This window comes from Vicugna pacos, chromosome 6, assembly GCF_048564905.1.
Source record: "Vicugna pacos chromosome 6, VicPac4, whole genome shotgun sequence".
In the NCBI taxonomy this organism is placed as follows: Eukaryota; Metazoa; Chordata; class Mammalia; order Artiodactyla; family Camelidae; genus Vicugna; species Vicugna pacos.
In genome coordinates, this window is record NC_132992.1 from 28,199,086 (window position 1) to 28,212,412 (window position 13,327).

General features: G+C 40.8%; 2 long non-coding RNA genes across 3 annotated transcripts in view; one reads left to right on the top strand and one right to left on the bottom strand.

Moving 5' to 3' along the window:
- The window catches only part of LOC140696840 (uncharacterized), a 38,105-nt gene extending 30,773 nt beyond the window's left edge, over positions 1 to 7,332 (top strand). For both annotated transcript variants that reach the window (XR_012073393.1, XR_012073392.1), the window contains 2 exons: positions 6,599 to 6,834; positions 6,987 to 7,332. This is a non-coding gene — a long non-coding RNA (uncharacterized lncRNA). The remainder of the gene's footprint in view (positions 1 to 6,598; positions 6,835 to 6,986) is intronic.
- On the bottom strand, positions 1,499 to 13,208 carry LOC140696839 (uncharacterized). The gene is made up of 5 exons (XR_012073391.1): positions 12,799 to 13,208; positions 11,438 to 11,536; positions 9,859 to 10,515; positions 3,931 to 3,991; positions 1,499 to 1,728 (listed from the first exon to the last, which is right to left on the bottom strand). It is a non-coding gene; the product is annotated as an uncharacterized lncRNA (long non-coding RNA).
- Between the last annotated feature and the right edge of the window lie 119 nt (positions 13,209 to 13,327).

Here is a 13,327-nt window from a genome sequence, read left to right on the forward strand (position 1 = left end):
CACTCACATGCTTATCCAGTCCTCTCAATTATAGGACTGAATCAGTAACTGCCTACATGCTTGTCCCCTGCCCAGCCGCTGGTTTCCCTGGTAGCTGATGAGCCAACCTGACGCCAATTCCCCCGATTAATGGTAGCCTCCTTCTCCCCTGAGAGTATGTCTGTCCTGTCTGCTGTCTGCCGTACACAGTGGGGTGTCGCTCCAGGACTTTTGCTTCAGACGTGTAAGATTCCCTGTCCTACAAACCACTGGTGTCTCTGTCTCTATCTCTGGGCTCTTTCTTTGGTCTCGTGGCTGGGCAATTGGGAGACTTGCAGACCTTCAAGGTGCAGCCCAACACAGCCTTAGCAAATTAATACATACAGTAATAGGCAATTGTTAATAAACATTTGAACAAATAAAATGAGACTTCTTTTTGAGGCTACAGTATGAAGCAGAAATAGAATGACCCAATGATTTTACAGTTTAACCCTTGTTTCCAGGGTATTTGGAGGAAAAGAGCCATCTGAGAAACTGAATTGGGCTGATTCTGAATGTGGATACTGACACAGCCCAGGTGCCTCTTGGTAAACTGCTGATCATACGTCCCAGTTTTCACCTTTTGTAGATCCATTATTCTCTGTTAATTTTTTTAGTGCCTACTTTGACTTTGAAATGTGTCCTGATTTATATGAGAAGTGATATAGTCATCTTTATGTTCAAGTTGGGATAATGTGCCTCTCTACAAGAAATCTTTGAGCTGGGATCAGAAAATTAAGCAACAGTTTCCCTGGATGATGTGCTGAAGGAGAAATGGAGCCGAGTGTCAGCGGCATTGTGGCAAGCTCATACCAAAACACAAACGAGCAAGTTAACAAATAAAAAGCAAGATAGAGTACACTGTTACAGGTCTCTGCACCACACACAAACACACACCCTCAGCCTAGAAACCCTCCACCATCCCCAAGTCCAGTTGCATGGGGCTGTATCACACCTGCCCTCTCTTCCTCCATATTCTTTCAAAGAGTTTCTAAAGGATTTTACCTTTGGTGATTGGGAGCACTAAGCCTGCTTTTTAAAGGAATTCAATTTTACTTGCTCCATCTGCATAAATACATGTGGACCTACTCAGGAGATCCCAGAGTGTAATGGGCCAGCTCCGCTCCATTTCCTGCCTCTGCACAGAGAGGGGAAGAGAATTTCCCCTTCTCCCAAGTAAATTTGCTTACAGGCAGAATTGGATGCAAATGAAATTTTTAAAGAGTAGCTGCAAGGAGAGTAGGTCGTAAATGTTCTCGCTACACACACATACACACACACACACAATTGTAATTATGTGAAGTGATGGATGTGTTAATTAACTTTAGCGTGGAAATCATTTTGCTGTATATGCATGTATCAAATCATCCCCTTGTACACCTTAAATTTACACAATGTTATGTGTCAATTATATCTCAATAAAGCTGGAAAAATAAAAGAGCAGCAGTAATGAGGAAGATGGCTAGCAAGAAGCAGCAGCTTTAAGGAAAAATAAAATCTTTATTTGAAATAATAAGGATCCAGGGACGTGGCCTCCTAGATGCTGTTTTTATCTTCAGCATTTCAGGTTAACACAGATTGAGTTAATGATGTTTTCCTATAGCTCCCAGGCAACCCAGAAATGGCAGGGCTCAGACCAGCAGAGATGCACTTCGTGCAGATTTGGAAGGGATGAGAAGCCAGGCCTGCGGGTTGTGCTGAGTCTCCAGCCTGCAGATACAGAGGAAAGTACTATTATATCCAGGATTTTCTACTGCACCCTAGACACACGGCAATTTCCATAGGTCTTCTCCTTGTCAGTTTAACCGGTTTGAATCAGCTACCCAATTTCAGAGGCTAACAGGCTGTTTTATTAAAGTAACCCCAGAGGTTCAATGATGGAAAGTGAGCCATAGTAGAGTAGGGGATCATTTAAGAATCCTGAATTCCATTTCACCCCTGGTGTTTATGTTTTCCATGGGAGAGAAGAAAATGTGTTGGTTCAGAAAAGGAAAATTTCTGAAACCCTAATAGGAAAGTTTGAAATGTTTCCTGCTGCTGATGGATTGTTAAAGACTAAAGAATCAGCTCAAACTGAGATCCACTTTTTGGATAACTGGTGATTGCTACTTGGAGACTTTATGTCAACCTTTATGTTTAAGTCAATGGAGATCGGTAGAGACATTTGGAAGTTCCAGCTCCGCTTTCTTCTTCAGAAACATTTTCTCAACATATACCTTTTGTGGAATTATTTAATTGTGTTCTCAATATTATTTAATTATGCAAAATCCTGACTCCATAAATGCTTCACGAGCTTAAGCAAGTGGTGTGTGTGTGTGTGTGCATGTGTGTGCACACACACATGCATGTTCACATGCAAATATGTGCATTTTCATGCACACCCTTTGGACAACTCTCGATAAGTTTTCTAGATAATTGTCTGCACTGGCGTCATATTGTCTGAATCATAAGCTCTAAGAAGACTATTCCTAGGTCTGTTAATATTGAATAATGTTATTATACAATACTTAAAACATAAGCAAATAGAGATGATGAGACATTAGAGGACTTTTTTGAAAAGGGAATTGGAATTTTTTAGTTATTCATATTGTCAATTCACATTGTCATATTTTGTTATTATATTCAAATATTATATTTTTCAGTATAGCTTTTCATCTTACCAAAAAAAAAATTCAAGATAGATGAAATAAAGACAGTCAGCCCAATATGACCTATAAAAATAGAAGTCATAAATGTTTGGTCTTCCTGTCAAACCCTTGGCCTCCAGGCAGCATCTGTTTCCTGTCGAATGCACTGTCTATTGTGCTCTTATTTATTTGTTTTATTGTGGCAAAAAACATAAAAAATTTACCTTGTTAACCATTGTTAAGTGTACAGTGTAGTAGTGTTAAGTATATTCACATTGTTAAGCGATGGATCTACAGAATATTTCATCTTGTAGAACTGAAGCTCTCTACCCATTAAATAACAACTCTCCCTTTCTTCTTTCTTCAGTCCTTGGTAACCACCATTCTGCTTTCTGTTTCTAAGAATTTGGCTACTTTAGATATCTCATACAAGTGGAATCACACAATATTTGTCCTTTTGTGACTGGCTTATTTCGCCTAGCATAATATTCTCAAGATTCATCCATGTCATAGCATCTGACAGAACTTCCTTCCTTTTTAAGGCTGAATAACATTCCATTGTATGTATATATCACATTTTGTTACTCTATTCTTGTGTCAGTGGACATCTGAGTTGCTTTCACCTCTTGGCTATTATAAATAGTACTGCTATGAACATAGGCATGCAGAGATCTCTTTGAGATGCTGCTGTTCAATTCTTTCGGATATATACCCAGAAATGGGAATGCTGGATCATACTGTAGTTGTATTTTCACTTTTTCGAGGAACTGCCATACTGTTTTCCACAGTGGTTAAACCTTTTTACAGTCCCACCAAAAGGGCACAAGAGTTCTAATTTCTTCATATCCTCATCAATATATAAACTGTTTCTGTTTTTCTGATAGTAGCCATCCTAATGGATGTGAGTCTTACTGATTTTTGGCAAATAGATTCCACAACTTCTATTACGGTCTATTACAGTGTCCTGTAATCTCCACTATTGAACTATCTTAGTTTATGTTTGTTCACTCAACCTTTATTTAGCACCTACTTTGTGCTAGGGATGAGGGGATATAAAGTCTTTTTAAAAAGACACCTTGCAACACAACATTGTAAATCAGCTATACTTCAATTAAAAAAACTTTTAAGACATTTTGCATGTCATTAGAGAGCTGACAGTTTCATCAGGGACAGACCTGTAATGTGATACAACATGTTACATTAATAGCGCATAAGCAATATGGTGAGTGTCAAAATACACTCAGGTACAATGTTACAGGGCAGTACTAAGGGAGAGGGTACTTACCTGCTTGGGAAGAGAACCCCACCGAGATGATGGTTGAGCTGATTCTTGAAGCATAAAGTTCCTAAGACAGAGAAGGAGAAAGGAAAGTTCTAGGGAGTTTGCATGTGCAGAAGTACAAAGGAATGGAAGAACATTTAGGTTCAGGAAACCACCGGTTGTTTCTATGGATATGGTCAGAGCATGGGACATGTGGTGGAGTGTGACAAAGGAAATGTCAGAGCTGATGCTAAAAGGTAGGCAAGAGGCAGCTATGAAGAGCCTGTGTGTCATGCTCTAGAAGAGGATGTCACTTCCATGATCAGGGAGGTGACATGGATGCAAAATGTAACAGGGTTGGGGGAGGGGTGGAGAGGACAAGACTGAAGATAGGAAAGACAGTTCAGAAATTTCACTTGTCCTATACAGGTTAAATTAAATAAAGATGCTACTATAGGACCAGAGTCAAAAGCCACTTAGGTTGACTATACGGGCTCTGATGAGTCTTTTGATGTGGTACATGATGGAAGTGAGGGATACAAGACGGCTCAGATTTCTGATTTGGGTAGATGGTGGTGGTGTGAACTGAGATGAGAAAGTAGAAGGAAGAACAAGCAGGCTGTTGGCATTCATTGGGGTGAGACTCCAGGAGGATGACAAGGAGGTAGAGAGGTAAGAAGTACTTGTAAGAGATAGAAGGACAGAGGTTTAAAAGGGGTGATTGGAAAAATGAGCCTGGAGTCCCAGAATGAGATCTGAGGCAGAACAGCATAGATTTGGAAGTCACCAGTGATTAAGTTAGTAAAGCCAGGGTAAGAGATGACATAACTCAGGCAGACCACGCAGCACAAGAGAAGACTGAGTACAAAACTCAGGGGAGCCCAGCATTCATAGGGTGAGAGGCACGGGTGGAGGTTAGAAGAGCCAGAAGCAAAGGGTTCTCTGCTTGTCCAGAGAAGTGAGATAATGTCTGAAAATTGTCCAGTGAATTTGGCAACCAGGTTATTGTCACCTTGGCAAGAGCATTTTCGGTGAATTAAAGGCCATGGGACTCAGATCGCAGCGACCTGCAGTGACCTGAGGGAGGTGAGGAACTGAAAACCATGAACGTAGAATACTCTTTCAAGGCTCCTGTGAAAAAAGGAGAAGGTAAGAGGGGTAGCTGCAGAACTGAAAGAAGGTTTTTTTATTTTTCACTTTTTTTGGTTGTTTGTTTTCCAGAGATGAATATATTTTTAGGCTGGGAGAAAGGAACTAGTGGAGAAGGAAAAAATGGAAATGAAAGAGAAGGAGGAAAATCGATGAAACAGGATCATAAAGTAAAAAGCTGAATGGGCTCAAAAGTGCCAGTGAAGACATTAGCGTTGGACTAAAGAGGGCCCCTTCTTTCTCTAGATGATAAGACCAGATGTCCTGGGGCACATGTCTCTGTATGAAGTGGGATCATTCTTTCTTATTCTTTATTTACAGCAAGTCTCCTAATTTTCAGCAAAGATGGAAAATGGATCAACATCTTTCTCCATTATTAAAACAACAGAAATACAAATCCTACATCTAAATTTCTACTCCCCTCAGTAATTTGAACTCCAATGAAATCTCTTGTAAAAATTACCTTTCGTTTGAATGATCCAAAAAAAATAGAAGGATTCTCCTAGGCATTGCTCCTTAGGAGTTCTCAGCAAAAGGGGAATCCCGAGTTCATTGACAGCAGGGTTGCTAAGCAACCATGTCACTATGTAATGTTATCTACCAAAATGGCCTGACACAGAAAATAACCTGACTTTAAGTGCAAATGTAACTCCCTCCTTCATTTTGCTCTCTCCCTTTCCCCCATAAATTTAGCAGTCATTATAAAAAGGGAAATTTGCCATAAAATATGAAGGCATTTGTTTCCTTAACACTGGAATTTTGTTAAGTCATTTAGCCCATGATGCAAAAATAGTACCTATGTGCATTCCAGAGCAGAAACCAGGGAAACTCTTAAAAGCTGTTAGTGACTTTATTTAGAAGCATTCCCAACCATTATAAGTTGCATTATGTTTGTTGCCAAAGAAAAACAGAAAAGATTTGCCATAGAGAATAATAGACAGGACTTAAGTCTGAACATTTTTTGTAAGCTTCAAGGGACTATTTTCTTGAGCATAGAGCACAAGAAAGTGATAGAGAAATCTAATATTTATTATTTATGCTTTAGTATTAAAATCCTTGATGATGATGTACTTGGTGTAATACTGAGATTTATAACATTTAACGCTTACCAGCTTCCATTTGCGGGGGAGAATTGTATTTCTAAGATGAATTATGATGACTGGGAGAATGGAGAGGGAGCTAATACTGGTTAGGTCCCACTGTAGGCTGGGGACCTTGTGCACATAATCCCATTCATCTCCCAAACCTGTGAAATAGTCATTGTTCTTATCTACTGGAGTTGCTCCCTGGTGTATGTGTCAGGTTCAGGACAGCTGCCCCTCTTTTTTCCAGGGTTTCTAGTAGGGCATTTCTCTTAGACCCTGGAAGACTCAATGATCTCTAATATTCATCATTTTCTATAACTCATCAGGTCCTTTCTGGTATATAACTGCTTTCATAGCCAAACACTCTCTCCTCCCTGGACTGGTTTTTTTACTCCCTCTTTAATGCTCTTACTCTTACCTTATCTTTGAAGCCTGTTTTCATTCCATTTTCTTTTCAGGCTCTCCCCAACAGTCCCAGAATTCCTGGATTACCTGGTGTGCTGACTGAGGCCCTCACTAAGGCCGAGGAACAAATCAAGCCTATTTTATCAACTGACAACACATTCTGGAAGCGTGGAGTGCGAGGGTCAACAGATAAAATACCAAGTCTTCTATCGAGACTTCTCCCAAGACTTGGTCTTCTGGGACTGAAAAATGTCAATATGATAGAAGACTTTCAGAGCTGCTGAACCAGGTAAGTACCAAGGTATGCAGTATATTCATTAAAGGACAGAGCATGCTGTTACTCCTAGATTCTGCATAAAAAGCCAGTGAAGATGGAATTGATGAGTGGACATTTCACGAAATGGACTCTAACCCTAACATTTTCCTTCTCTCACCTTCCAGACCAGAACTCTCTGGTAAGAGCTCAAAACTCTGATTATCTCTGTCAGTTAAACAAGGAGGCCATTAGACTGAGGTGGCTCTGCTGCCATGATGGCCATGTAAGCCAAGCAAAATCTCAGCCTATGAATGCCTCAAGGCTACAAAGCTGAAGCCTAAGGACAACCAATCACAAACAGCCAGGTAGGCTCACACTATAGCCGATCAGCCATTTCCTTGCTTTGCCCCACCCTTTCTCTGTAGAGGTCTTTCCCTGAGCTCCTGTTAGTGGAGTGCTCCTAACCCCTTCTGATTTCGTGCTGCCTGATTTAAATACAGTTTTGCTCAAATAAACTCTTAAATTTTAAAATATGCCTCAGTTTATCTGTTAACACCACTCTATGAGAGCTATGGACTGAATGAATGTGAGGAAGAAAGTTGGTGAATAATACTTTGGTTCAGTTTTGCAATTCTCACCTCTTGGTGACTGGTCACCTCTTTCCTACAAGAGATTTCTCGCTGCAAAATATACTCTGATCTGTCTCCTCAACTAGATGTTCCATCTCACAGCAACCACCTCTTCAACAGCATTGTGTCTCTAATGCCTGGCACGGGAATTGGTCAATATGCACGTCAGGTTGCTAACAGTGATCCCTGCGATCTGTTCCCTCTCCGTAAGGGTTCAAACATTCTAAAGTCACCTTCCTTCAAGATCTCTTTCAAGATCAGAGAAAGAGGTTTTGGAACGTTAACTAGCATCTATCACATAGGTAAGTAACTGACTTCTCATAGGGATGTGTGTATGTGTGTTTGCTTCTGGTACATTTTAAGCAGGCATCAGATTGTACTCCCACAACTCTCTTCATCTAAATAAAGACAGTGTATGTCTAAGATATATTTTGTGAGTGTCACATTCCATCCGCAGTGTCATAGAGCTGCCTTTAAAAATGCATTTCACTGGAATTTCATTCTAAATGAATATTCAAAACTCTGCATGCAAAAGTAAGAAATTGATTTTAGTATAGTAAAGTTTCTTGGAAAAATAAAACTTCACACTTGACAAACTTGGCCATAAAAATGCACTGAGGTAGTTCATTCTTATCGACATAACTTTTGATCAAAAGTCAATGCCCATGTGACCTACAGATCTGGTTGTTTGCCTCCATCAGAGACTGAGCTGTTCATAAAATTTAATGTGTTCACTTGGATCCTCCAGCTAAAAAAAAAAATCATGGATTTGAGGACTTTGCTGCTCTGTTTATGCACAAAAATTATCCTAAACTGAAAGATGTTTTGTGTTCCTTTACTCCCCTCTGCTGGTAAATTCTAACAGAGTGCTTAATTCTTTAAAAAATTGATAGAAGCATCAATTGTGTTTTTAAAACTATAAGAGAAAATTGAAGATCACAAAAAAAGTATTCAATATTTTTCTACAGTGCAATTCTTTCAGTTTGAAATATTAAACATTATTTTCTAGAATAAATCATTGGTATATATAATTTGTTTCTAGTGTTCACATATGGTTCCCTACCTCCTACCCCCACTTATATTTGATACATGGTCAAGAGAATGGAGCCACGTGAAATACAAAGAGGGTATTTAGCTATAAGACTGAGTTCATTTACAAACTGAAATAGTACCATACCTTGTTTGTATTAAGCTGTTACATTACAAAATTCTCTCAAATATGTCTCATTTACTTCTCAAAACAATAACATCAGATAGGTATGCATACTCTAAAATACAGAACTTACTCTTCTTAAAAAGTGAAAAGGACCACAGGGGTCAGCTGCTGGTAAAATTCTGAAACAGACTCACATACATGGCACCTCCAACTGTTCCCTTTTTGCCATTTCCTCTATAAATCCCTCTGTCACTTCCCCAGGTGACCCATGGTCTAAGGCGATCAGATCTTCCTTTAGGAAGTAAAGTATCTGAAACATTTAGTCACAGTGTCTCATCTCTCAGGATAATATGCATTTTAAAAGAAAGTCAGAAGGAAAGCCAAAGTGACCAGCCCCTAACAGCAAATTCCAGAGACTAGTGAGGATGACAGTTTTAGACAGAAAGTTTTCAGTTGCCACCCAAAACAAAAAGTGGTGGCTTTTGAGTCAAGGCTGCTCCCAAGTTCACCAGCATCCCCTACAGGAAAGGAGTTGTGTGTGTGTTACACGGAGCATGGATTTTGGAGTCAGGCAGACCCAGATTGGAATCTCAGCTCTGCCATTTCACAGTTTAGGGCCTTGTACCATTTTCATAACCTTTCTGAGCCTCATCTGTGTTCTCATGTGTAAAACAGGCATAATGCCTACTTCGTAGGGCTGCCCTGAGGATTAATGCCTGGCCCGTTGTAGACAATATGTGCTGGATTCCTCTGCCCCTTCCCTTGGTGGAGCTTCTCAGATGGCAGAGTAATTTAAGTTTTGCAAAAGGTTAAGACAGTAACACCACTAGCAGTTTTAGTTAAGAGGTTGTGCAGGTAGATATGCTCTTTACTAAGAATTTTTCATTTCCTAGAAATATTCACAAAACAGGCCCCATAGCTGCTTCACCCAGAATCCCTGTAGGTATCAAGGACTCACTTCTGGATGTGAGATATCCACAGAGCTTCATGTTTCTTCCTGTACAGTTTCTGGGCTGTACAGCTACTGTCTTTAGTTAATAACCACTTCTCCTTGGTGTGGTGCAGAGGGGCAGCATCCAGATAGAGCGGCCCCTGCTGCGTGGTCAGTGGAAAGATAGTCAAGGATTTAGGCCAGTCGGCATCATGGACCCAGGGGGTCAGGTGCTCAGTATCCTTAAGAAACCATCAGCACCCCGTTCACCATCATCCCTGTCTCGAATGTGTGAAGATGTCTCAACAGCGGGTTCTATTATCACCCATCTCCAGTCTCACCTTTTGCCTTCACCGAAAGTTCCAAAGCAATAAAATCTCCTCATCACATCCAGTTCCATAGACAGAATTCTGTGAACACAGAAGATGGTTCAGTGAACTTAAGACTGCTTCACAGGGGTTAAGTGAATCCACCCCTGTTTTAATTTTGGCCATAAAAATGCACTGAGGTAGTTCATTCTTCTCATCTCCAATAAATTCTGATCAAAAGTCAAGGCATTAGGATTTTAATGCCTCATATATTCTGTGGATTATAGTGATGTACTTTACTGCCATGACCTTTTCAATATTCTGTAATTTGCTTCACTGAGCCTGGAGCTCGTCTCTGTTTACAGCATTATTGACCTCTGCACGAGGCACACAGAATAAACAAACACACTAAACTCTTCAAGGGAACTTTGCAGAGGAGGAGCACCACACCAGCCAGGTTGGTCTAGGGGTCCTTTTCTCTTATGTTAAGCATTTGGAAGTGAAGTTCAGCAGAGCGTGCCTTTGTTCTGAGGAGCAGGGAGAAAGGATCACATTTGAAAGATCCTGGAGAAGAGGGCTGCGCACAGTATGGCACATAAGGTAACGATTTCCCCCTCCATTCAGCATTTCATCCAGCTGTCAGAATTCCCTGAGGGCTGAAACTTCGGAGTCTGTACCAGCTACAAGTACCTGTAATAATAAGTTAACATTTATTGAGGTCTTCAATGTATTGGGAAAAATACTTAGCATTTCACATGAGTCATGTTAGTCATTGAGGTGGACACTTTAATCGCTGCCATTTTACAGATGAGGAGTTTGGGGCTCAGACAAGTTAGCTAACTTTCCAGTAATTAAGTGGTAGAGCTGGAATTCAAAGCCTGGTCATCTGACTCCACTCCTCCTGGTGGCCATAAAAATCCAGCGCTCAGATTCCTGCTGTGAGGAGGCCAGCTGAGGGGATAGCCCTGCCCCTGCCCTACAGATACACCACAGCACCTGCACCATGGGCTGCTCCCAGCCAGTGAATGAGGGTTGCAAGTGCTGGCCCATTCCAAGACTCCTAACACGTAAGTGAGGAACTCCCATCAGCCTGGCCAAAATGTCTTAGAACTGTGCTGTAGTTGGAGGTTCTTTCTACCCGATCCTCCTTCCTCCCTGCTCCCCATTCACAGGTGTCAGACCTGCATCAGGATCTAAATGAATCTCTGCCAACTCTTGCATCCTCTCATTTATCCTTCACAAGCCCGTCCCCCCTTTAAATCTCTTGCACATCTAATCATGTCTTGGCATCAGCTTCTTAGAGGACCCAAACAACTCACTACCCCAGCATTATTCTGAAGAATGGCATGAACTTCCCTATCCTTGTCTGCTTACTCCAAGAGTCAAGCATGAATTGCCAGTGATACTTTAGATTGATGGGCTGTCTGTCTTTGAAAGGCTTTTGATGATTTCAAACTATTACTCTCCTCATACCCACTCTATTTTCTCCTCCTTTTAATGAGAAACATGTATGAGCTACAACTATGTCCAAATATCTGAGATCTGAGAGACTGCAGAAACATTTGACTAAAGCTTCGAAGCACAGTGTGAGTGCAGAGATAGGAAAGCTTACCAAATAGAAAAGCATCGCTGAAGGGTGTCCTCAATGGGTTTATGTGAACACTGTGCACAGTGCACCAAAGCTCATTCCTCATACACCAACCACCAAGTGCTTTGAAGTAATGAGATAAAAAAATAATTCAACAGTCAAGTACTAGGAAGTGCAGCTCAATCCTCTCCTCTTACTGGAAAGTCCCAATGCACAATGGTGTATTAAAGGCTCCTGGAGAGCCTGTGGCAAGGAAACTGGTTTAAATCCACACGTTTTTCTGATAAGAGATCTACTAGGAGTCTGGAGTCTCTGCCTATAGACTTGTATAGACTTGTTGGTCCTTAAACTTCATCAGCAGTCTTATGTTAGCAATATTGTTATTGTTATTCTGTGTTTTATGTATGTATATGTGTGTATATTTATATATATACATGGATAAAACAAATAAGTAATTATATTAATATCATGAAGAAGCAATATTTTCATTGTAAGAGAAAGACAAAACACAAAATCAAAGACGGCATTCAGCTTCAAAAAAGCATTAGGATGTAGAAAAATTAATATTCAAGAGACATTGTGGGTCCTAAGACCCAAAACAATGTGAAGTTTGAGGAAAGGAGGAGGCTAAAGACAATACAAGTGATTTTTTATAGTTATGACTGAAGCAAGAAGGAAAGAGAATAGGTTTCAATTTAGTCTCTAATGCACCGGTTCCTGTTAAAATTGATGGCTTTTTCTGCAGTACCTTTGTCTTCTGAATGCTGGTCCCACTCCACCATCCCACCTTCACTTTTTACCAAGTTAATTTCTGCTGACCCTTCAAATCAGTTCATTGGTATATTGTCCCTCTTCCATCAAGAAACTGTCATTATACCTATCATAGAATAATATTCCTTTCCTTAGTGCATGTCTTTCAGTTAATAATTATGCCCACATTAATATAATTACTTGGTTAATATTCTTCAGTGCTCCCACTTCACGGGCCAAAATGGTGTCTGGTTTTGCTCATGATACTTTATCATACTGCATAGTAGGCGTTCAATAAACAGTTGTTAACATAAAGCAAAATGCTTAACTTCTATTTTGTTACCACTTCGAGACTCTTCAGACTGGGAAGGATGCTGAACTCCAAAAGGAGCAAAATGGTTCTAAGAAAACTTTCCCGCTTAAATCCGTTCAATGAGTTCGGCAAATATTCATTTGGCCTCTGACACAGTTAGGCAATAGGCTCACAAGTGGGTGAGGCGGATAAATTCTGTTGCTACTCTTAACGAGTTTACGTGGGGGTGAGGCAGGGTGGTAGTGAACGTTTATTGTCTGTTAAGTCAATGTAACAATAATATAGTGAGTTGAGTCCAGGTCTCCAGTCCTAAATGAATTACCTTCCAGAAAGCAGAACACCCTGATGGGATTGCTGATGTTCAATGGAAAAGCAGCCCGGGGACTAGGGCTGGGTGTGTATAGTCTTGTTTGTCAACAAGATAACCAAGGTCCCTGCACTGTGGGCCCAGAGCCGGGCTCCTCGACCCCGTCTCCTCCCTGGGCTCCTCTCCGGTCTCCTCGTTCAGATCGCACCGAATGAAGTTTCTGTAGCTGCCACCTCTCGCGGACTGCGCATTCCTCCCTCTCTCTGCTCTGTGACAGGTCTTCTTTATTGTACTTAATTTAACTACCTGAGCGCTAAGACTTGGGCGTCACCATCAGCCCGCAAATATGTACCAGTTTCCATAGCCTAAGTTCCCGTTAAACGCCCTGGGTTAGTGTTACTACAATCAGCGTTTGTGAACCCTGACCCAAATTGTCTCCTCTCTGGTTCCGTAGAACCGGTTTCTCCGTCAAAGGACCTTTAGCCCCGGCCGAGGTATGAAAAACTGCGAACGAGGTGTCTATTACATTTCCTCTAATATATTG